At 49.0% G+C, this 25,500-nt stretch overlaps 1 long non-coding RNA gene across 1 annotated transcript; it reads left to right on the forward strand.

Annotated features, from left to right (window-relative positions):
- The first annotated feature begins 21,450 nt into the window (after positions 1 to 21,450).
- Positions 21,451 to 23,318, forward strand: LOC130541956 (uncharacterized). Its single transcript, XR_008956104.1, has 2 exons — positions 21,451 to 21,626; positions 22,093 to 23,318. It is a non-coding gene; the product is annotated as an uncharacterized LOC130541956 (long non-coding RNA).
- The last annotated feature ends 2,182 nt before the right edge of the window (positions 23,319 to 25,500 follow it).

Genomic DNA, 25,500 nt, shown 5'->3' on the forward strand with positions numbered 1-25,500 from the left:
TCTTTACCTGATGGCATGATGTTACGCTTTGTCAGTAGAAGGTTCTGGAAGGACTCCACAAAAGAGCAAGAGAAAGGGACTTCCCTCCTTGGTTCTGATGTGCCTTCTTCTCTTCTTACCCCTATGGCTTTCCCGTGGCCAGGGACAGAGGGTGGGGCACGCGCACCTCAAGCACGTTTCTGTGGCACCCCCGCAGGAAGCTTCTGTGGAGTTCCACAAGCACCCTCGCTGGCCTCCCAGCAAGACCGGTAGCACTCCCAGGGGCAGTTTCTCAACAAGTTCCTCTAGTGCCCGGTGGTTGATGACTCCTTGCCTGCCCGCCCAGCCCGTAACACCTCAGAGAATTTCTGTGCCAGTCACTGAGTGACAGCTACATGGTCAGCCTTGGGGGTGGGGACGCTCCAACGTGTCCCTTCCTCAGGTACTTGGCCTCAGCCCAAGGGTAAGCCCCAGGCTGCTCCTTCTGTGTGCTATTCCAGTACTCTTCCGAGTTCGCGTTACCCCTCAGTAACTAGTTCTCTGAGTTAATAATTCTTTATATGGCACTTTCCCTGTTCCAAATACTGTGTGGTTTCTGTCTCCTGACCGGATCCTGAATCACACAGATAGAAGGAAAGGGAAGCATTTCGTGTGACCCCCTTGCTTTATAGGTGATGAGATGGGGCCAGAGGTACAAGGAGGCGGATGCGAAAAGTAAGCGCTTTGCCCAAGTCCCACAGCTTGTGAGCAGAAGCAGAGGTGGGAGTCACAGCAGTGACCACGCTGTGCCCACCCGGCACACTGGATGGGCGGATGTGTGCCAGGTGAATGGATCAATGAATTAGGGCTCTGAGAGCAAGGCTTTGTTGGGGAAGGTCAGGAAAGAGAAAGCATGAAAGCCCAGAAATCTTTGATAGTGATAAAAAAACATTATCAGTGAGATAAGGAAAGTACACAGGAGAGGCCAAGACCTCTTAGCAAAGAATTTACCAGTTGCTTCACAATGGAATAGGTTCAACCGACAGCCTGACTTCAGTCCACAGATGGTCAGGGAATTGGGGGGGGGGGGGTAATTTCTTGAGGGCATTTGCCCTCCAGATTCCGGAGTCTTGAACCTCCTTGGCCAGAAGGCATGTGTGTCTGTGTATCCCAGTGCCCACCCACCGACTTTTCAGATCACCCAGAGTGCCTAAATATTCACCAGATGGTGGCCGCTTCCCTGGCAGGGTCCCAACCTGATTGCTTTGTGGTGTCCTACGGGCAGACAGCTTTCTGTTGTGGGTGAAAGCTAATGGCAGTGAGAAAGGCCCGTCCAGAACTACCCCATCCCCCACCCAGGCTCACCAGATCCCTACAGTCCACGAAGCAATGGTTTGGGTTCTGTAATTAACAGTCTGTCTTTTACGAGGAAGGTTTTGGCATAGTGAGTGCCAATACACAGTCTCTTTGAAGCATTGGCCTGGGCCCAGGAGTTGCTTCTGATTTCTAATTAGGGCATGTTTAGATAGCAAGAGGAGAAGGGCCCGTCTAGCATTGTGATTAGAGTAAGAAGGTGGTGGGAAGGGTAAGCCTCAGTTACGCTTACTTTAGACAAGTTGGTGGGGTTTTTTGTTTGTTTGCTTTAAAGATTTGGTTTATCTATTTGACAGAGAGAGAGAGAAAGAGAACAGCAAGGAGAGCAGCAGACAGAGGGAGAGGGAGAAGCAGGCTCCTTGCTGAGTAGGAAGCCCTACCCGGGGCTCGATCCCATGACTCTGGGGTCATGATCTGAGCCAAAGGCAGACGCTTCACTGACTGAACCGCCCAGGCGCCCCTAAGGAAGTTGTTTTGACAAGTTCAGTAAAAGGGAGGGGATTTCAGGGGTAGCAAGATAGAATAGAAAGAACACTAACCTTGAAGTCCAGAGGTCAAGTCCCATTGATAGTGGGAACTGGTTGTATGATTCTAGGCAAGTCACTTCACCGTGGGAGCCCCAATATTCTCACCTATGAAAGGTTGACCTAAATGACTTCTGGACCCCAGCAATAACATTCTAAGAGATTGTGGGATTCAGGGACTCCAGGAAGGAACTAGGAAAATACCTCTCCTCTTCATCAACTGCTCCCTTCAAGAAACTGACTCCTGTGTGTTTCAGAGTAAATGTTATTCTTTTTTAAAAATGGGTTTTCGCTTTGTACCTGTGTAAGAACAAATAGCCAAAGTATTTTTCTTTTTCTTTTTCTTTCTTTTTTTTAAGATTTTATTTATTTATTTGACAGAGAGGGACACAGCCAGCGAGAGAGGGAACACAGCAGGGGAGTGGGAGAGGAAGAAGCAGGCTCCCAGCGGAGGAGCCCGATGCGGGGCTCGATCCCAGAATGCCGGGATCACGTCCTGAGCCGAAGGCAGACGCTTAATGACTGAGCCACCCAGGCGCCCCACCAAAGTATTTTTCTTATGCATTAATTCATTCAGTTCTTCTCTGAGCACCTTCCAGGGCTGAAGGAGGCAGCCAAGTCCTGATCATCGTTCAGTTCACACTCAAAGCTCTCCTCTACAAAGCTGTCCTGCTCACCGGCACACACCAACTCCTTCTTTTCTGTCTTCGTTGCACTTAGCGTTCATACAAGTCAGTGCATAATTAATCCTGTAACCTGTACAGTTCAGCCCTGAAAGTGCTGCTTGCTCTCAGAGCCTTAATTCATTAATTTGTTAATCCGTTCACAGAGACGTTTGCCATGTCTTTATAACTAGACTGTCAGATCTCAAGGCTAAGAAGTGGATTTTAGGCTTTGTATCTCCCAGAGTCAAGTTCAGCGTCCTGCTGTGGTTAGTCCTCCCTTAATGATGCCTAGCTGGCCTATTAGCATTATGGATGTACAAAGGCAGGTAAGAGGATAGTCTTGTCCTCCAGGAGGATTCAGTCCAACCGTGGGCTGTAGTCCAACCGGAAGACTTAGGTGACAATCATCCCTTGGTCTGTGATTCTTTGTATATAAATGAAATAGGTCAGTGGTTCCCAAACTTTGGACCTTGGTTCCCTCAAAATCTATGGGTTATACTAAGCATCACAAATCCTTATATCTGTAAGATGATTCAGACACAACTCAGAAGGTACATACCTTATTTTTAAAATGTATATTGCAATTGCGGGACACCTAGGTGGCTCAGTTAGTTAAGTGTCTGCCTTCGGCTCAGGTCATGATCCCAGGGTCCTGGGATGAGTCCTGAATTGGGGTCCCTGCTCAGCAGGGAGTCTGCTTCTCTCTCTGACCGCTGCTTCCCCTGCTTGTTCTCTCTCTCTCTCATGAATCAATCAATCTATCAATCTTTTTTTTTTTAAGATTTTATTTATTTATTTAACAGAGATAGGGACAGCCAGTGAGAGAGGGAACACAAGCAGGGGGAGTGGGAGAGGAAGAAGCAGGCTCATAGCAGAGGAGCCTGATGTGGGGCTCGAACCCAGAATGCTGGGATCACGCCCTGAGCCGAAGGCAGACGCTTAACCGCTGTGCCACCCAGGCGCCTCTATCAATCAGTCTTTTAAAACATGTATATTGTGATTGCAAAACACATAGCCACTTAAAAGCCCAGGATGTCATGCTATCCCTCGGTCTTCATGAACTTTTAAAATTGTCGTGTGGGTGTGTATACATTTTTTTGAAGTGAAAAAGGAGAGATTATCCTACCTAAATAGGGTGGTTCAAACCACTGGCATAGACGGCCACAGCTTGGAAGAGAAAGTGGCTACTTGACCATAGGTGGGTCAAAGGATTTTTTTTTCTCCTGAAAGAGATGGGATTTGAAGTCAGCCGCGAATAACAATGAGGTTTTTAACACCAAGATCCTATCTAAGGTTAAGCCTATTTCAGGTGTCCTGATGTGTATGAAAGGAGAAAGGCCACAACACTCATACCCACGCACTTTAATTCTCTCCGTGGCAGAGATGCACACCTCCCATTAAGTTACTTTAAGAGCATCTAGAAAATAGCAAAGACCCGAGAAACCGTTCACCCTCGTAATGAATACCAATCAGTCAGGAAACTCGGAAACTTACATTGTTAGAATTTTTTAAAGTGTGCCTTCTTAGCACTGTAGACAACTGCACAACGTCAGCCGCCCTCACAACTTAGGAGGGAAGCATATGCACGAGGAATCATGTATACAAGGGTTGTGCTAAGAACAGTGGCTTCTGTCTGCCTGCCAAGGCGGATGGAGATACGGGTATTAGTCCAAGATTTGCCAAGAAACAAGCTGTGAGTAGCTTCTGGGGCAAGCGAGGCTTTGATCTGATAAAGTGAGCGCTGGACCAGACAAGCTTTTTTTATTTTTTTATTTTTTCTTTTTCTTTTTCTTTCTTTTTTTTAAGATTTTATTTTATTCATGTGACAGAGAGAAAGACAGCCAGCAAGAAAGGGAACACAGGTAGGGGAGTGGGAAAGGAAGAAGCAGGCTCCCAGCGGAGAAGCCTGATGTGGGGCTCAATCCCAGGACCCCAGGATCACGCCCTGAGCTGAAGGCAGACGCTTAACGACTACACCACCCAGGCACCCCTGGACCAGACAAACTTTAAGATCTCTTTCTTTTGGATAGTGGCTATGGTGGGCAGAGCAGAGCCATCTGCCCCCAGGGAAGCTGGAACTGCCACTGCTCAGCCCTCCGTCCCAGGAGAAATGGGTGAGGGAATCGCCCAGGGAGGTGAGCAGAGGAAAAGCAGATGGTGGCTTCCCAGATTAATCTGGAAAAAGTCCCCATAGGCTCTCCTTCCTATAACCTTTTGGTTAAAGTTGTTCTCTCTGCTAGAGGTGACACTTCACTCTTTCCCTTTCTGACCTCTCACTTTAGGCTAAAATTTGCCAGTGAATCTGATTTTTCTTCCTTCCTTCCTTCCTTCCTTCCTTCCTTCCTTCCTTCCTTCCTTCCCTCCTTTCATTCTTTCTTTCCTTCTTTGAATTTGGTTTCACTTACACCCAAATGCTGCCTATTCACTCCTCTTCTCTGCTGGGAGGAGATCATGTAAGATGGAAAACCTTTCAGCATGAAAGGTCACAATGCTTAAAAAGGTTCATAGCCTTTTATCTCATAATCCTACTTCTAGAAATTGATCTTAAGGAAGTAATTCTAAACCTCATTAAAGACCCAGGCGTAACAACGTTCCTCATCAAGTTGTATACTTTATAATTGCAAAAAATTGGAAGCACCCTCAGAATAAGGGAATGGCTAAGTAAGCCATAGTTTCTTGAAACCACAAAATACTGTGTGAACAAATGGTCTTTAAAAGTTTGACATAAAAAGTTGAAAACTGCAGAATGAGAAGTGGCGAAATGAGATACAAAATTGACTGTGTGGTGTAATTTCAACTCTGTAAACAAAAAATGAATTGGAAAATATTGAAAAGCTTTTATGATCATCAGGATAAAAATATAACTCAAATATGAAGAGATAAGACTGGGCAAAATATTACAAGGAAATCTCTTAGTGAAGGATATACAGATGTGATTTATTTTGTTTCCTATTTTTCTGCATTTTCCAATTTAGATATTATTTACATAAGCTAAGAAACAATTGTAAGGAAGCCCACAGTGCAGGAGACCCCAGCAGGACGACTATCCTGGGGCTCCCACACCACACCAACTCTCCACCCCCACTGGGGCCCAGCGCTCATTAGCAGCTCAGTGGCCTGAGGCCAGGCAGAGGGTGTTCTCCTGTGCTGGTCGCTAAATTTAGACTACAGGTGGCAGGAAGGACACAGGAGGAGGATAAAGATCTAAGGGGGTGGCTGCTTAGGATATCTCAGGAACCTAAATCTGGGTTGTGCTGTTGAGTGGAAACACCAGGTCCAAACATCTCAGCCAGCCACGGCTGCACGCGGTGTTCATCCTGAGAACTGGAGGTTATCACTTATCCCCACGCTTAGCCGCGCTTATCCCCACGCTTAGCCGCGCTTATCCCCACAAATGCCCAACCCACGCGTCACCGGCAGGAGTCAGTCGAGAGCAAAAGCCAACGGGACAGATGACCCCACTAGAGACTTGGGGATGTGCTCGGCCCCTTCCCTCCGTTGCTCCAAAAGCTGACAGACTCCACCTGCTGGGAGGTCAGATTCCCAGCAGATTCCAAGCTGGACAAAACCCAGGGAATGCATGAGTTCTTTCCTCCATCTCAAACGTCCGGCATGGAGGTGAAGAGCGAGGGCTGAGGAGCGAGCTCTGTTTGCCTTCCAGCTCTTCCACCAACCGGCTGGGGGACCTTGGATAAGTTGCTTGATCGGTGGCTCAGTTTCCCCACTAGCTTTGAACCTAGGACCTGGCATACAGTTGGTGCTTGATAAAAGGTGTTGAATGAATGATAAGGAGTAAGATAGGGTGGGCCTTGTCAAGCAGTCCCCGGGGAAGGCTCACGGGGGCTTCCCCCCATTGGGAAGAGACATACAGTATGGTGTTGCTTGCCCTACCACACCCATACCCCACTTCCGACAGGTGAATTCCTTTCTGCCCATTCAGGCAACTTTTCTGGCTTCCCTCTTGGCAGGCAGGCACAATTTGACGACCCAGTCCACCATGAGGGATGACTCTGTCTTGTCTCCCGCATCACCATCTCGACTTCATTCGATATCTGTTCAAACACAAGTTAAAGAAATAGGTACTAAGTAGAGCGGAAACATAATAGATACAGAAGATCCAGTCCTTATCCTTACCATCAGGAGCCAGGGAGCTAACTGTGACCCAAAGTGCTAGTTGTAAAGGAGAAGCTGGGATCCAGCGCTCCCTGGGGGCCTTGGATCGTGCGCCGGGGAGGCTGATGGGAAGGGTACCGCAAGCCTTCACCTTTGCACGGATGCTGCGGGAGTAGTGGCTACCCTGACAATTGAACGGGAGCTAAAGGGGGCCCCGCTGCAGAGGACTGGGTGAGAAAGGGAGAATCTGCCTGTTCTGGGGACAGAGTGAAGAGACATAGGGATAGAGAGAGGAGTCCCTTAATGTGGGCAGGAGAGTGCATGCAGTGGGGGGAAGAGGGGCTGGAGCCCTTGCCCGGGAGGGGAGGCTGGGATGGGAGTTTCCAAGCTCGTGGTGCAGAGATGAGGCTCAGAAACCAACAGTGGGCTGAGGTTGGTCTCGGAGCTGTCATAGGGTTAAACAGAGACACACCGCAAGACAGACCGTAGGTGCAGGGAGCAGAGGGCTTCTCGGTGAAAGAAGCCCAGGGCTCTCAAGAACTAGCAGGGAGAGCTTCCTCGGCTCAGGCAGAGAGGCGGTCAAGAGCTAGGCTGGGGGGAGCGTGCCCAGTGGCAGCTGGGGGTTGGTGGGGTAGTGGGAACTGTTTTTGCCCATCGGTCCCACAATCTCCCTTTCTCTAGCCATACTTGCATCTTCGTCTCAACCATGATGTTATTGTATTATCTTTAAAAACGTGGAAAAGCCCCCCACCCCCCTTTCCCACCACCCCTACCCTATTACACTGCCTCTGGTCACACACAGTGGAGTCCAGGCTGGAGCCAAGTGTAACCAGCCCAGCCCACAAGGGTCAAGGGGGCCTCAGGGGACCTTAACCACTAAAGGAAAAATAGCACATCAAGGCATCCCCCAAGGGGCCGGCCAAGAGATGCCGAAGCCCACGCAAACTTCTCCAAGGGTCAAGAGGGGTGGGAGAGCTTCCCTTGAGTGGGCCTGAGGGGAAAGATAAACAAAAAGGAAAAGCAGCATCCAGAGGAGAGGAGGAGAGAGCAGAGGCCACCCCCAAATGCGGCCCGAATGTCTGAGTGCCCTGCGGCCCAGAACAGTTCATCCAGACCCTCTCATTCGTAGGGAATCTCTCCATGGCCTCCAAACCCACACTGACTGTGGTACCGGAGGTAGTTTCCTTTCAACCACTCAAGTAGGGGCCGGGCCACATGAGGAGTGCGTCCACTGCTCCCAGCCACCAGTCCACGCTGGGAATTCAAGCGGAGGAGGGAGCATGCAGCCGGTTTAACGCCTGGCCGGGCTGTGTGGATGTAGGGGCGAGTGTGCTCACATGTGTGTGCACGCATGCTTGCGTGAGCGCACACGTGTGTGCGAGTGTGCGTGTGCGAGTGTGTGTGTTAAAATGGAGCTTGCTCGCCAGTGGATCCGGCCCACCAGCAACAACTGCGCCGGCAGTTGGAGATGAGGGGGCTTCCGGGCGAGGCCAGTGTGGCTAATTTAAGTCATCTGTCTGCTGAAACTTCGCGAAAACGAAGTTTTAGTAGGATGCTTCATGTGGGCGCTGTGGTTCAACAGAAATTCCTTTGAAATGATGTCTGAAGAGTGAGTCAAAATAAGGCCGAAAGCTGGGGATGAGTAACTCCGGGTCGGAGCCCGGGCTGGGCGGAGAAGGTATTTGCAGAGAGCGCCAGGCGAAGTGGAAGGGAGATGCGGGCCTCCCGGGCTCTCAGCCCAGGGCGTGGCCCCCGCTGCCACCCGGTCCCGCGCTCTTCCCGCCCCGCGCAGACTTCAGGGGCTGGACCGAACCTCAGTTCTCCCAGCCAAGCCCCGCCCTCCCTTGGTCAGAATAGAGTTTCTTTCATTGCTTTTTCTTTTTAAAAAGCACCATTGCTCATGATAGAAAATTGGAAAGCAGAGCCAAGCCAGAGGGGGGAAAAATGGTAAAATATCCGTAATCTCACTTAACTTTAAACAATCCCTGGTAACACTATGATGGATAATTAAAATAGCCCTCTAGGTAAATAGCATAAATTCTTACTGCTTTCTTTGGATACATTCCCAGAAGTCAAATTTGGATTCTACAATTTGGATAATATTTTGCACTATTAACACTGTGTTAGATCATTAGAATATTCTCCTGGGTAAAAATAAATATCTGTGCTATTATACATAATATAATACAGAATATAAAATATACATCATGAAATGTGTATAATAAATGTTATACTTTTATATATATACTATATATATACCATATACTATATACGATGTAATATATATAGTATATATACTATATATACCATATACTGTACACCATTTAATATATAGTATATCTACTATATATATACTATATACCATGTAATATATATAGTATATCTACTATATAATAAATGTTATACTATATAGTAGATATACTATATATAGTAAAATACATATAACATGTATTTTATACACACATACATATGTACCTTTTTTAAACAAAAATGAATTCGTCCTATATATATTATTTTTGTGATTTTCCCCCTTTTTACCTAACATTTTCTGTACCGTGGATACATTTATCAACATCCTTTTAATGCCTATGTGTTATCCTATTACCTGAACCACTAAGCTTATTTAACTAGTCCCCTGCTGCTGGACACTTAGGTTATTATTCCAACTTTTTCTCTATTAAGAACAGGGTTGTAACGAACATTCATGCCGCGAAATATTTGCCTAAATTCTTAATGCCTTTTTTGAATACATTCCCAGAAATCAAATTGCTTGCAGCTTCTTGATTTTCATATGTTAGGAAAATGAAACCCAGAGATTGGCCTAAAGGACTAGAAGCACCATTAAACGTGGGGGGGGGGGGGGGGGATGGACAACCCGAGAACCGGAGGCCAGGCCTATTGGTCCCAGATGCAGCGCTATTTGCACTGTCCGAGATCAGGAAGGAACTCTCCAGATTCCTGGCAGTGGGAAACACCAGCTGTGAGAATGGGGGTCACAGCTGAGATACAATGTCTTGTAAAAGCAAGGGCTCTTCATTCAAAGTCACTTACGGGAGCTACTCGGCTTCTAGAGCCTCAGGTCTGTATACTCTTGAAATGCGTGCTACGTCTATCAGACCAGTCGGTATTTACCTGCCTTTAGCACGCTTTGACATTCCATCTCTCTGCCTCCCTTCTCTCCGGCTGGCCGCAGTAAATGGGGACATGTTTCCTTAAATTCCGCGGGGATTTCCTGGCCCATTGTGATACACCTACTTCTCACTTAATATCTAGGCCCTGAGATCTGGAGAACTGTCCAAAGTCCTCAGCACAGAAACACAAATTGTCATATTTGTTAGAAGTAGGGCAAGACTCCTCCTACCCCAGGTCGCCCACCACACTTTAGTAGCACCTCTTAAACTGAGCCCCCTAGTGGCTGAACCAGTGAACTAGGAATCTTCTGCCGAGGGAGGAGGTGGCTGGATGGGGGAGAGGTGCAGGGGCAGATTTATAGAGGACTACGAGTGGGGGTGTACAAGAAAGGAGAGATTGTGCTGTGAAGTCAAAAGAATGTCGGCCTTCTCGTGAGAATCCTGGGCTCCAGTTCTGCCAATGTGCTGTGTGGCTTTAAGGAAGTTGCTTTCCTATTCTGGTCCTGATGATTCATTGGTTAACTAGGCATCAGACCGGTTGGGCTCTACTGTGCCTTTCTGCGTCAGCAGCTCTGCTGTTTTCCTCACTCATCTGGTTCGTTTGTTTAGTAACATTGCAGAGCATTTCTTTTGTGCCTCTTGACAGTCTTTTGTGTTTTCTGAATCTTACGGATGAATTACCAGGAATCGATCCTATGTTAAGGCCATGGGGAAAACTTCACGGCAAGCTCTGATGGTGGAGGCCAAGGTCAAAGCCCTCGAGGCACCTTTCCCGGTCAAAGCCCTGGAGGCACCTTTCCCGTAGCAACAAGCTTTTTTTTTACAGTTGACCACACCCATTGTATTCAAGGCCTAGCACAGGGGCTCCAGGAGCTCGAAGGAAAAGTTCGTCCACCTCACAGTCGCCTCAATAATTCCCACTTCTGCCTCCTTCCTTCAAGGCTTTTGGGTCACCGGGGACTACAGAGTTGATAGAGTCTATCCATCATGCCAGCCTCAGCAAGTGGCAGTGGCATCCTCAACGGTCACACAACATGAGACTCTAACCTTCCCTTCCCAACCAGAGAGACTGCCATGTCTGCCACGCATAAGGAATGTGGGGAAGCGGTGGCATCGCTCTCTCTCACTCGCCCTGACTTACACCAGTCCCAGCTTTCCAGAAGGTTCCTATGCTCCAGGGTAGTGATTAAAAAAAAGTCAGCTCTCCCAAAGAAGATGAGCTGGTGGGGAAAGGAGGTGACAGGTGCCGTCAAAGCAGGCCTGCGTCTCACCCCCAACAGTCTAGTGGCATGGGAGCAAGGGGGGGGCTCCACTGGGCTTCCTTCAGTGGCATTCCCCTCTCCAAACCTCCTCTTGATGTTCAGTTTGAAATTCTTCTGGATCCCATTTTGTTTGGAGGAGGTAGGGTGGGTTGTCACAGTGAAATTGGCTCTGGGCCTCTGGTTTCCATCAGGAGGACGCTGGCTGGATCATTTATGGGCTGGAAGTTGGAACTTCAAAGACAATTCAGTCTCCACTCCTGGCAACAAAAGATTTAGAAGCCAGGCCCCGGGGGGGGGGGGGGGTGGGGGGTGGGGGAATGTTTGATGTTTTCCCCTCATTCCTTCTTTGTGAATGCAAAGTAAAGCAAGTTTAAAATGTGGATTAGTAAGTAGGGTATGGAGTAGAAAACTCCAGAAGGGTTTTTAGAGCAAACTTGCTAGAGCTCGGGAGAGCATGCAGCTCTGTTCACGGCGGAGTGATCCGAGGAACAAGCCAAGATCTACAATGGGAACCTGGGGCTCCACTTTCAGCTTTGTCATTCATGGGCCCCTCTCTGGGCCTCAGTTTCCCCCTCTGTTACCCACTCTGCCCATCCCACAGGGTTTGGGGAACGATCTGATGAGGGAAAGGACAGGAAGGCGCTTTGAAAAGAAGGCTCAAGAGCTATGTAAATGGAAAGGATGACTGTTTGTTTTCACAAGTGGAATTGTCTCTTTGCCATCACCACTGGAGAGGCTGTTTGAGCCGTAAGTATTTGGCCTCTGAACTTTGCTCAGCCTGGAGCAGCTGTGGGTGGCAGGAATGCCGGGAGGGAGGAAATATCAGAGTCAGCAAGCATGAGCCTCAGTCTCAGAGTTGGCCAGGTTTCTAGGGGGAAAAAAATCTCAAGTAGCTCTTTGTGGTCATAAGGAATACACTTATGTGATTGTTTTAAATATTTCAGAGTCTGAAAAAAAGCTGTAAGGGACACATCGAGCTGGACAACAATAGAGGTACTCATTTAACCTAGGCTGCACAAATCCACATGAAATGGACAATAGAGGAAATTAAATAATTCAGTGCCCCTCTTTCATCCAGCATGCACGCACACACGGATAGTTGCACCTGCCGTGATTCGGCTCGTGGTTTTAATTCTTCCTTCTTTGCATCTAGCCAGAATGTTTCCAGTCTTCAGAGTGCTTCCCAGTCCTTTGTCATTTGTCCTTTGTCCATTCCTGGCTCCTCTCGTAGGCACTTGATAGGTTTCTGATCAATGAAATGCCACCTGACCTGGAGGAGACGGTTACAGAAATGGCCTCCAATGAACCTGACTCTGGGCTTGATTTGCCTGGCTGGTGAGACCTTTGTAAAGGTGATACAAGTGGAACTTGAAAAGCACATGAAACTTGCACACCGCATGAAGAAACCTGGGCCGGCCAGCCTGTTGGGGGCACGTGGCCCGGTCAACAGCCAGCCCCAACTACACATCACGTGAGTAAGGCCGTTTCGACTCTCCAGTCCCCATCAAGCTACTTGAGGACTGTGGCCAGACGAAGTCAGAACGGCCCAGCCGAGCTCAGTTCAAGTGCTGACCTGTAGAACCATGAGGTCATATACTGTATTTTTAAGCCACTGATCTTTGGGTTGGCGTATCATACAGTCATAGATAATTGAGATATTACTTCTTTAAAAAGTGCACAGACACCTTTAGACCAGGAATGATAAATATGTAACATCTCATCTAACAAATTTACTGGATTGGTCGTGTCTTCCTGGAAGGCCATGTTGAGTAGAATTTGAAGTCCAGGTGACTGGAAAAGAAAGCCGTAATCCATTAGGAATGTGTGCAAAGAACGTGCGCGGGGTAGTGGCGATATGTATGTCTTATAGTTGCCATCCTTGTTCTGTTTTTTCAGTCAGGGGTCAATGAACAAAGACAGAACAATTATCAAAGCTAAATGCCAAGAGGGCCAATTGGGAAGGGGATTTTCCAGTGAGTTAAGTCTCATTTCCCAGGAACAGTGATGGTGAAGCTAGGACTCCTTGAGTGAACTCAGCCAGACATTATTTATGTCACTGGACTGCAGAAACCCACAATTTGGGACTCGACGTGGCTTCCCAGGTTTGCCTGGGACAGTGTACAAATGGCTCTACTCCGCTCATAGATCCAGTCATCAGCTTGATAGGCACAGAAACTCAGTGTTGTTCTTGTGTCCAGAGCTGATTGGGCTCTTGGGAACGGCCCTACAAGAATCATATTCATGAGATATCGTTAGCAAAATAAAATGCAAGGACTTTCCAAGGATACAACACTTCTTATCAGCTCCCCCGACTCAATTAGTCATCAGAAAAGCTCCATCCCATGGAGGAAGGAAGAGGATGGAACGAGAAGAAAGGAAGTGGGAAGGTTCAGAGGGAATATTTCACACAAGTCAGGAAAAGCAGATAAAATATCTCTGTCTGACAACAGTACTCTCTGTCTAGCAGTGGGAAACCCCAAACCTCAGGTCCAGCGTTTCTCTCCCTTGAGAATAAGTGGACACTGACCAATGGTCGACAGTGACATATCGTCCCAAGATCCTTCTGGGTGATATGCTTCATCAGACATAATAATAAAATTGATTAAGCTACTGCTATTTTTTCGTTCAGAAGCAACTTTTGGGGATCCCACCTTCTTTAGAATTTGCCTGCCCAAGTTCCTGACTGTCCATTACCACCTTGATTTAGAAGGCATCTTTCCCCTTCAAAGATTTGTACATAATGCTTGATTTTGTCCAGCTACCATCTATCCATCCGTGCATCGTTTCATCTCTTTGTCCTATAAGGTCTTATGCCCTCAGTTGGTGCTGGGGGACACAAAGAGGCATAAAGCATGGCCTCTGTCTTTAAGGAGCCTCAACGGTGAGAAAGGAGACGGGAGTCTAGGTGAAGGTCAGTCCGAGACAAGCCCAGGGATGACGTGAGGACACTCTAACTAAGAGGAGAGTGAGCAGAGGTGATTGGGAAGAAAGGGCAGATATCGGAGAAAGGGAGTGTTGCAGAGAGAAAACGGACTGTGACTGTCTGGAGCGTGGGAAGCGAGAGAGAAGGAAGACACTGGAATAATAAAAAATAAAAAAATAACGAAGTATCTGTTACTGTCATTATTATCATTACTAGCTGCCATGCAATGGGCACTTCCGCCATGCCAGGTGCCATTCTAAGCCCTTTATATGCACGAAGTCATGTAATCCTCACAACCAAGTGAGGTAGGTACCATCGTTATGTCCACATTTCAGATGAGGAAGTGGAGGCACAGAGAGATAAGTAAGGTGTCCAAGGTGACACAGCTAGCTTGGCAGGGACAGGATGACCCTCAGTCATCCAGTTTGGTGTCTTAGCGGATGCTTCCTGCAAACAGAGGAACTAGAGGAGGAAGATCCACAGAACAGTTCTAGAAACGTGTGACTTGGGATGCCTTGGGACCATCCCAATGGAGAGCTCCAGTGGGAATGGGGGTCAACGAGAGCATCTGTGCTGGAAACATCGACTTAGACACCATCCATGTCATATGCGGTGGTACGAGCCACAGGTCTGGTATGGCATGTCAAGGACAGGGCCAAGGTCAGGACCTGCATGAAGACCCAAGGCCCCTCCCTAGGGGGCATTTGGAGGAAGAGGAGAGGGGTAGAGAGTGTGGAAACAAATGATTAAAAAATGAGGCTGTGAACCAGAAACAGGAGGTAACATAGCGAGTGAGCGAGTGTAAAGTTTCAAAAAGGGGGCAGCGTTCCAGTGAACACCGCCAAAGACAGCAGACAAATGCGGTCTGAAAGGCAACCACTAACTTAGACATTCCGGCAGTTTGACAAGGAGTGACCCTGACAAGCACACTTTTAGAGGCCTCAACACCAGCTCCCAAAACCCCGGGATCAGTGGTTCTCGAACTCTGGTACGATAGAATCTCCTAGTAGTTGATTAAAATTCAGGTTCCTGGGACCACCTCTAGAGATTTGGATTCATAAGGCTTGAGTTGGGGTCCAGAAACCTCAATTTTTAAAAAGCCTTCCACCGCACAAGGTGATTCTGATCTGGATGTTCCCGAAACTCTATTTTGATAAGCACTGCCCTGAAGACATAGGCTTTCCTTCCCCACCTGCCCCAGGTTCTAATTTCCTGTTAAATGATCCACAAGCTTTCTGTGGGACATCCACACTGCGAGGGGCCAACCTTTGCCGTGCATGCCTTCCCACGGAGGCCTTGCTTCATGGCCCTAGTGATGGAATTCTATCTCAGTGCGACAGCTAGCAGAATGTTCGTGCATACCCCGGACACACAGGCACGCCCTGAGCATACGCAGGATTGGAGAGAAAGCCATTGATCCCAGAGATGAACACTTATAAGCAAATAGATATAAACACGAGTGACTGATCCAAGGAGAAAGAAGAGGAGACTAGAATAAAACAAAAGCCCACAATACTCAAGTGAGGCAAATACCACCAAAGAGAGCGTAGAAATGAGGTTCTTAACTATTAAGTATGTTGCATTTACCCTAAGGGACAGAGTGCTAAGGGAACACGGAGGAAGAAGTAACAAATTCTACTTGGAGAAGCTCTCGAGGGCATCCTGGCGGAGGCGGCATTTGAGTCCTTCCCCGGTAAGAAGAGTTCACGGAGCAGAGAAAGGGAAAGGGAGGCAGGAAGGAGCAGGGTGTTTCCAGGAAAGAGGGAAAGCCCGGCTGAGGCTGGAAGGGAGGACGCAGGGTAGAGGGAGGGAGACGCAGACGGAGTAAGAGTAAACAAGGTTGAAAGCTGCCTGCCTGGGGCTTGTCTTTGGAAGGTCTTTGCTGCGTTCTAAGGAATTTAAACGTGATCTGGGAGGAAGTGGGGAGTCCCTGTGGTTTTTAAGTGGGGGGCGAGTCTTTTGTTTTAGGGAGCTGAGGATGCCCCGGAGGGGAAGCTGGCAGACCCCTTCCTTTCCGCCCACGAGGACAGCATCCAGTGGAAGGGAACTTTCTAGTACAGCCAGGATCCGGAATTCACACCGTCCTCGCGGGCACTGCTTTTGAGTCTGTTTCTTCTCCGCTGTGGGACCTGAAGACTCTCATCTGGGGAAAAAAAAACCACAGGGAATGGGGAGGGAGAGAAAGCTGAGGGAGAAATAACCCTCAGCTCCGATTCCTCAAATGGAAAAAAGAAAGGGTAACGTCTTCCTGTCTAAACATGGATTTAAAATAGTCACAATAAAATGCAGTTTGGTTTTGCAGGGTGGGCTAGGGGAGGAGAACCAAAAATGACCAAAGAACAACAAAGTAGAAAAAACAAGCAGAGGAGGAAAGAGTATAAAAACAGGAAGTCGGCAGGCAGCCATTCCCCATGAGGTCACTGGAAAAGGCCCGAGGGACCGAGTCTCTGCAGGTCCTGGGGAGGAGGCCTCTTCTCGTGGCCTTGGGCACTTGAACGGGTCAGAACATGGGGTCAGTGCCAGACGCATCTGGAAAATCTCAAAAACTGCTTCTGCGTAGGGTGGGGGCGGGGTAGTCTCAAGGCTGCCCAACTGGGCCCTGGGGGTGAAGCAGGAGGCAGTCGCTAAATTCAAGTCAGAAATGGAGTCCTGGGTGTGGGCCTGTGTGACTTCGGGCAAGGGCCTCTACCTCTCTGGGCCCGTTCTCTCATCCGCGATCTAGTGTGGTGGGCCAGGCCTCTCTGTATGGGTGGCAAAGGAGTGCACTGAAACCCAGCTGTGCGCTCTGGCATGAGCGGTGACCAGGAAGAAAGAGTGTTTTGTTTTTCTAATTTACACCAAAACATGGTTGTGCCAGCCAAACCCAGAGCCCACAGGACTGTGACCTCTTAGGTACCTTTCTCTCATATCTGGGAGCTTCCTGGGCTAACGGGAGCTCTGAAGCAGGGTGTGTGGGTGCAGGTTGGGAAAGTGCTAAGCCCCCGTTCCCCCGCCCGCCAGAGAGAGTGTTGCATGACAGGCTAAGGAACTTAGACTCGAGCGTAAAAGAAATGGAAAGACAGATTTGCTGGAGCTCACTTGCCCCACCCCCCACCCCACCCCAGCCCCAGTCTTGCTCCATGGAGAGCCCCTGCTACCACTGTCACCCACCTCCCAACACAGCAGGCTGTCTCGGCCACCCTGGGGTGAGCCCCAGGTTTGGGCATGACCTTTACTGTACCCCATTCTGAGAGGACCCGCCGAGGCTGGCCGCAGAGCTGCCCAGAAGGCCCAGGTACACAACCTGGGGATGGAGGGAGTGAGTTAGTGCCCCACGGGGTGGATTTTGACAAGCGAGAGACCTGAGACACGGAGGAAGCCACAGGGAGACTCCCGGCTCTTCTCCCCAACCCAGGTCTGCAGGGGGGGGGGGGGGTTCATGTGGTCTCCCCAGAGATATCCAGCATGGCCCAGTGGTCCTTTCTTACTCGTGGGGCCACAGCCAGCTCAGAAGAGACCGTTTCGTGTTTTGCTTTTTCTCTGCCTCACTTCCCCTTTCTCTCCATGTCTCCGCCCTGGGATTAACTCCCCAGCCCCGAACAGCTTCAGCATATAAGTTTTGCCTCTTGTCGTTTAAGGAAAATGGGCTAAAGCCGAGGGTTCCTGATGGCTGACACTGGCCATCATTTTTTTTTTTTTTTTAAGATTTCATTTATTTCTTTGACAGAGAGAGAGGGAACACAAGCAGGGGGAGCAGGAGAGGGAGAAGCAGGCTCCCCGCCAGGCAGGGAGCCCAACACGGGGCTCGATCCCAGGACCCCGGGATCATGACCCGAGCTGAAGGCAGACGCTTAAGGACTGAGCCACCCAGGCGTTCCTGACATTGGCCATCGTGCTGACCCTGGCAAGTGAGGGCTTGCCGCCGTAGCAGTGTGACTTTTCTCGCTTCTGAGCGTGTTGGAACGAAGTCCGTACTTGTTGCACACATCCGGGCCGCAGAATCAAGAGGGCCTGGGGTCAGCCAGATGGGGCCTGAAATGCTGGCTCTGTCGCACACCAGCTACATGCGCAAACTGAGACGATGGTGGCCTGACTTCACCAAGTCTCGGTCTCCTGTTCTGCGAGGAAGATGGAGATGACCCATCTTCCTTCATGGAGTCGGTGCTGTTTCAATGATGACATGGTGTTTGTGGGAGAGCCAGCCGACGGCTGGATGCAGGGAGGAGCTCAGACAATGCTGTTGTTGTTGTCACGATGGGGAAAATTGAAGAGTAGGCATCCAGGAGGCCTTAGAGTCAGCCCTGCGACAGCCACTGCAGACAGGGACAGACGCGGCCTGCGGGAGGGGCGTGGCCGTGGTGGCCAAGGCCCGTCTGGAAGATTGCCCAGACTAGATTCGGAGCGTGGGGATTCTCTGTCGTTTGGCTGCTAGTCCAGGTCCCCCAGCCACCCGTTCATCTACAGGCTGCCCGTGCCCGTCAGCCACCCAGCCCGACCTTGGCCTGGAGCATGTCCCCCCCCTCAGCCCTGAGCGCTCTTTCCACTGCTGCTTCGACCCCAGTTCACCCTCAGGAAGGACAGGCTTCTTGCCTGGCACGTTTCCACTCTGGCCTTGGTCTTGGAGACCGGAGGCGTGATTTGGCGGGAGGTGAGGTCCAGGGCAATCTAGGCCAGAGGCTGTCACTGCCCGCAGCCTCAGCAGTCTGCGGAAGCCTCTGAGGCCAGCTCCCATGTCAGCGACTGGACCTCAAGGACGTGGCCACACGGCCCAGCAGCGCTCTTGCTGGGGCCCGGCCTTCACTCCCACTGCCCCACTTCCGCGTGGTCACAGACCAAGGGGCTTCCACCCCCTCCGCTTCCCCCTGAGCCTCTGCACCCGGCACACATCTGAAGCTGAACACCTAGTTTTGGGGAAACTGAGGCAGGCTTGAGAACATGCTACCCTCGGTCATCCGCAGGCTTACGGGAGGGTTTTGCTTGTTCTGTTTCCCTTTTTGATGATGGGGGTGCATGCACATGGAAAAAGCCCGAAAGAGCAATGCAAGCTGGGGGAGGGCTAGCCCTGGCCTCCCTGCGCTGGCTGCTGTGAGCACACACATGTCCAAACCAAGTGGCTTGGCCTCCTAGGAGAGAGATGTGCCACGGGTCTCACTTAAAAAAAAAAAAAAAACCACTTTAAATTCTGTTGACCCACTTCTATAAAAGGATGAAGGGCCAAAGCCAAAGGAACAGACCCCCCAGCTGGGCTCCATCTTTTACCTGCAGGCTCAGGGATTCTTCCCTTTCATTTTGGCAATGTGGACATTCGGCTCTCCGGCGGTGTTTGTTATGTCGCCATCTGGTGGTGGCAAGGGGTAACGGCCTACTTCGGCTCTGGAGTCGCAGTGCTCGTTCCCGCAAGTTCTGCACTGGGTGAGTCCACTCTGTACCAGGCACTGGGTGGTACTTGCGGTCAGCTCTTTACGTTAAAAATAAGTGGTAGGAAACTGCCCTTGGGACGGGTAGGAACTGCCATTCCACCACCTTCCACAGTCGCGGTAGTGGAGGACCCCCTCCCCCCGCCCACCCTCCCCACTCCATTTGAGATTTCACCCAGAATTCTGGAGGCTGGACGGAGTCCGATGGAACGAGGGGGGCACAATTCATTTCGGGTGCAACCAAACGGGACCTTTTCCAGCTGTGGTATTGTGTCATCCCTACACGCCGGTGGTTCTCAGCCCTGGCCGCCCATTAGAATCACCCACAGGCTTTTAAAACCAGCGATGCCCGGACCTCACCCCAAGAGACTCTGATTTAATAGTGCAGGGGTGAGGTATTGGTATTTTTAAAGCTCTCCGGGTGACTCAGATATGCACCCAGGATTGAGAAATGCTGTACAATTGGTCAGCATAGGTCAGACATCACCCTTTCTATTGTCGTTACAACTGGGAGACTTATTCCCTCACAGTCGTTAGGCTCCCCAGTCCCCACAATCAGATGGAGCTTGGGAGCCGCCCGGCCCCATCACCCAAGAATGTCATCTGTCTCTCGAATGACAAGGAGTATCTTCCAAGTTTCCAGGGGGAAACTTCGAGAAGCTCCACAGCTACTATCAAAAGGCGTATGGCCCGTAGGCCCCTTTTCCTTACTCTTGGCCAGACAAAGGGAGCGCTATTGGAAAGTAGAACGGTTGGGGAAGAGTTGAACGTAGAAGAATATTCTGGTCACCAAAAGAATGTAAAGTAAAACCCCAAGGGGGAAGTCTTGCAAAGGATGGGAAGTTGGGGAGAGAAAGTTTGTTTTGTTTTCTCCATAAGGGTCTAAAGTTAGTCTGTGCTCTCTGGGAACTGTCATTGCAAAGGGCACGTGGGCGCGGTCGGTGCATGGATGATTGGAAGAATAAAGAGGCCTATTTTTCAATTCACAGTGGTGAGACACCGGCAGGAGGACCAGATATGGAGTCCCCCACATCCCCCACAGTTTCTCTGGCTCTGAGGCCTTGGGGAGCCCAAGGGCATCTTGGACTATTTTGCTGAGCCATTCTGGACAGAGTAACCAAGATTTAGTTAAATGAACTTCTGGGGAGATGGGTGGGGCTGGGAGATCCTTGGGTGACAGGCAGTCAGTCTCTAAAGATGGCAGGTGGGGTTTCCTAAGCACAGGAGGGGATGCACACCCCGGAGCGGGGAGGTTTGCGGAGGAAGGCGTCTCTCCAGAATAAGGTCATGGCAACAAGATGAAGTTCTGCAGGGTACCCACCTAAAGAGTTTCCTCCTGTGAAATGTTTCATTTCTTGGATGTTTTTCCAAGAAAAATGGTATTGGTGGCCCTTTAAAATTCTCCCTCTTATACGTTGTCACTGTCATTTGTCTAACCTTTAGTGAAGTCTGATGCATTTATTCACGTTTGCGTGACAATGTTGTGAAGAGAGCCGGAGACACAGGAGTCTGTCTTCGCCCTCCCGTAGCCATGACTCTGGAAGGAGCAGGACGCTGGGGGCGGCCTAGCCCCGTGTTGACCTGAGTGGGGCCCACACAGAACCCAGAGCCACCAGGAAGAGAACAGGCCTCAGAGGGACAGAGGCCAGGGAAACTCAGACGTGGGAGAAGGGAGACAACCCCTGTTTCTCTCCCAGATATAGAAGGGGGTGACCCTAAAGATACAAGGGAACGCCATCGCTTAGATCACACCCTAAATGCCTTCATTACTGAGGTAAAGGGGGAAGAGAAGCTTGACTGAGACGGCTGATCTAGAGATGTGATTTTAACTGAATTGGCTTGGGGGCAGCTCCGGGATATTCAGAGACTTCCCACAGAGATGGGGACATATGTGGTAAAGAGAAGGTGGGAAATTTAAGACCAGAGGTACAAGCTGGAGAATCTAAGCAGTATGAAAAACTTCCGGGTGTAACAGCTTTTAGAGACATAGACCAAGTCCTGGCCCTTTATCTTCCACGTGAAGAAACCAAGACTCTGAGGGGGGCAAGGGTCACTGATGTCCCCAGGGCTACAGCACTGATTGGCCTAAGATCTGTGACTTGATCCCACCTCTCCTGACTCCCAATTCAGATCTTGTGTTTGTCTTTTTTCCCAGGTGTCATCTTGATCCTGGTAATTTCAACATTGTCCGTGGTGAACACAAGAAAGACAATGCATGGGGTGTTCTGGGGAACTCACCCGCCAATACCCTTTCATTGGGTTTTCTGGTGCCGATTAAAGGTACATTTTATCTTCTATTTTTCAAAAATCTATTTCTGTTTTGTTTTTAATAGCCTAATGACCAATGTTTGTGTAGGCAGAGTTAAATCTGAGTCAGGACTCTCCCCTTTGCCTTCAGTGCCCTCCAAGACTTTAGGACAGCACGGACAAAGTGTATCAGATGTTTTTAATTTAAAAGGGAACTTGAAACTGAGCCATGGAGCTTGGCTGCGGTCCTTATGCTAAGTGATCCCCATGGAGGCCGGCCTAACCCGTTCTCGGAGGAGACATTTGCCCATGCCCAAGGTGACCAGGGTTGAGAAGAGGAGAAAAAAGGCAGGAAAGAGGTGCAGACACATACGGGATATAAATGGAATGGCCCCTTTGAATGAGAATTGGCTAGTCAGAGACAGCAAAAAGGAGGGAGTGAAGGATTCTTAGAGCTGGGGCTTAAATCTCTCTCCCTCTCCCTGTCTCTCTCCTACAGGCTTATGTCGGTACAGCCATTTTGTCAGCCTGGACTTGGGGCTTCGGGTTGCCGGTTTTGCTGCCAGCCAGGGGGTCCAGCAAACAGACCACTATTGGCGCTCAAGAATCACCCCTTTTCTGCATTGAATGAGAAGCCACCTAAAGTAGTGACTCACGGGCCTTCCGACAGCCTTGACCACACTCATTTTCCAGTTGTTTCTGAGGTCAGAGATGCCAGCCCTTCCCAGGGTGGGTAAGCCTCGCTTGTCCGTGAGGGGTTGGCAAAGAAGCTAGCTCCGGGGAGGTGCTCAGACTTGCCTGGGTCTCCTGAGCGGTGTGTTTATAGCAACGGGGCCCAAGCTGTGAGCTGGGGGAAGCTGGCAATAAAGCTTCTGTGGTCTGGGTCAGGTCGCCCTGGACCTGGGACCCTCTGAAGGCCTGGAGACGCCGTGTTTGCCTCTTCTGAGACAGAAGGCCAAGAAAACACATTGGAAGAAGCCCCGTCCTGCATCACTAGAGTTAGCCAGACAAGGAAGTTCTGTCCAACCACAAGACAGAGCAGGATTTTTAAAAAGATTTTATTTATTTGAGAGAGAGAGAGAGAGCACGCATGCTCCAGTGGGGGATGGGGAAGGGCATAGGGGCAGAGGGAGAGAGAGAGAGGCAGACTCTCCGCTGAACAGGGAACTTGAGGCGGGGCTCAATCCCAGGACCCCTGGATCATGACCTGAGCTGAAGGCAGACGCATAACCGACTGAGCCACCCAGGCGCCCCCAAGATAGCGCAGTATTTTAGTAGCAAACTGTTTTCTTTTCCTTCCTGGTCCTTAGTCCCAGTCGAATGTTTCAGTTATTTGGACCTCTTCTCTCAAGGTATGATTACTTTTCTTTTTAATCAATCATTTTGAAAAATGAAAAAGCCCTTTGCCATAGCTCACTAGTATACATCCGTTCTCCACATAGCAGCAAGGACGATCTTCCAGAAGCACAGATTCGTACCCAAGTGTCCCTACGGCTCCATCTGGGCTTGCCCATCTGTCTGACCTCGCTGACCTTACTGGGTTTGCTATCCACTAACCCCCAGATCTTTGAGTTCCAGCCACAGTGGCCTTTGGTTCCTTCCTCAAGCACTTCGGGGTCGGGGAGGGGGGCCGTGGAATCAGCCTCATACACACCTGACACCACCCATCAATCATTTTTATTGCTTTAAAAGTTTACATGCAATAAACTCTGCTTTTGTCGTACAGTTCTATGCAGTTTTGTACATGGATAGATTCTTGTCATCACCACCACAAACAGGATACAAAACAATTCCAACCCCCAAAGAATTTCCTCTTGCTACCCCTCTGTACTCCATTCCTGCCCCCCTCCCCTCCCCTGGGGCAACGCTGATCTGGTCCTATAGCTCATCCTGGTCCAGACTGTCACAGGAAGGCAATCATACAACAGATGTCTCTTGACACTGGCGTCTTTCACTTAGCATAACGCATCCGCGATTCCTCCACATCGTTGTGTGTCGCAATAGCTTGAGCTTGTCCCTAATTCGTGCTGAGTGCTAGTCCACTGTTTGGACGTATCACAGGGCTTTTGCTGTGTTCTGTTTTGTATTTCCCATGTACTCACTGAAGAGTATTTGAGTAGTTCCCAGTTTGGGGCGATTGTAAATAATTCTGCTACTACACGTCGGTGTCCAGGTTCCGGAGTGAGTATGTCTTCACTGCTCTACAGTAAACGCCTACAGATGAGATGGCCGGGTCAAATGGTTAAGTATGTGTTTAACTTCATAAGGGAATGTCAAACTGTTCTCCAGAACGCCTGTCCTGCACCACACTGCCTTCCGCCACCCCCACCTGAGAGTCCGGTTGCTCCACACCCTTGCCAGCACTTTGTATTATCAGAGTTTTTCTCTTAGCCTTTCCAATATATATGTAATGGTAACTCCTTGTGGTGTTTAATTGCATTTCTCTAAGAGCTAGTGATGTGAAAGGCTGTCCATATGTTTATTTGCCATCTATATATTTTCTTCGGTGAGGTACATGTTCAGATCTGACCATTTAAAAAATTTGGGTTGTTTGTTTTCTTATTGTTGAGGTTTCAGAGTTCTTTATATATTGTGGATAGAAGCCCTCTGTAGGATATGTGATTTGCACATATTTCCTCGGTCTGTGGCTTATCTTTTCATTCTCTTAGCAGCGTCTTCCACAGAGCAAAAGGTTTTAATTCAATGAATTCCAATTTAGAAGTTTTTTAAAGGAACTTGTTTTGTGATCCAAGAGCCCAAAGATTTTCTTCTTTTTCTAATCTGAGTGTTATCATTTTTTTTTTAATTTGACATTTAATTCCATGATCCGTTTTCAGTTATTTCTCATAAACGATGGGAGGTATTCCTTGAGGTTCAAACCTTCCATATGGATATCCAATTGTTTCCAGCACCATCTGTTAAAGAGACAATTGAATTGCTTTCGTACTTTTGTCAAAACTTTGAACAGACACGTCACAAGAGAAAATATACGGATGCCAAGCGTGTGAAAAGATGTTCCACATTAGGAAAAGATCTCCAGTGTTAGGAAAATGTAAGTCAAGACCAGGCTGACTTATCACCACACACATTTTAGACCGGCCAACGTGAAGTGTTGGCAAGCATGTGACAGAGCTGGAATTCTCATACACTGCTGGGGCGGGGGGTGTAAAAGGGTGCAGCCACTTTGGAAAACAGTTTGCCAGTTTCCTTAACAGTTAAACACATAGTTACCATTATCATCAAACCATTCTACTTCTAGGTATTTACCCAAGAAAATGAAAGCATATGTCCACACGCAGCCTTGTTTGTGAGCATTCCTAGCAGCTTTATGTGTCATAGTCAAAACCCAATACAACGCGAATGTCGGTCAATAAGGAGTGGGCAAGCAAAGCGTAATACATGAATATAACAGAACACTGCACGGCAATAAAGAAGAACGAACTACTGACAATATGCTATGACATGCATGATTCTCAAAGTAATTATGTCGAGCTCAAGAGGCAAGACAAAAAAAGTACATTCTGTATGATTCCATTCGTACACAATGCCGGGAAATGTCAAGCAACATATACATGAGAAAGCGGATTGGTGACGACCAGGACATAGGTGGGGAGGAGCAGGAAGGAAGGTTTACTAAAAGACACAAGGAAACTTCTGGAGATAATGGATATGTTGGTTATCTTGACTGAGGTAGTGTTTTCGCAGATATACACATGTGTCAAAATTTATCAAATTGCACACTTTACGCTACGTGTAGTTTGTCGTAAGTCATTTATACTTCAATGGAACTCTTTAAAACTGACCGTATTTCATGAATCTATTTCTGGGTCTCTATTCTGTTCCGTGTTCGTCTATGCCTGTTTGTCAGTCCATACCGTACTGTTTGATCACGGTCATTTTTCTTATA

The sequence above is a fragment of the Ursus arctos genome, unplaced genomic scaffold, assembly GCF_023065955.2.
Source record: "Ursus arctos isolate Adak ecotype North America unplaced genomic scaffold, UrsArc2.0 scaffold_28, whole genome shotgun sequence".
Lineage (NCBI taxonomy): Eukaryota > Metazoa > Chordata > Mammalia > Carnivora > Ursidae > Ursus > Ursus arctos.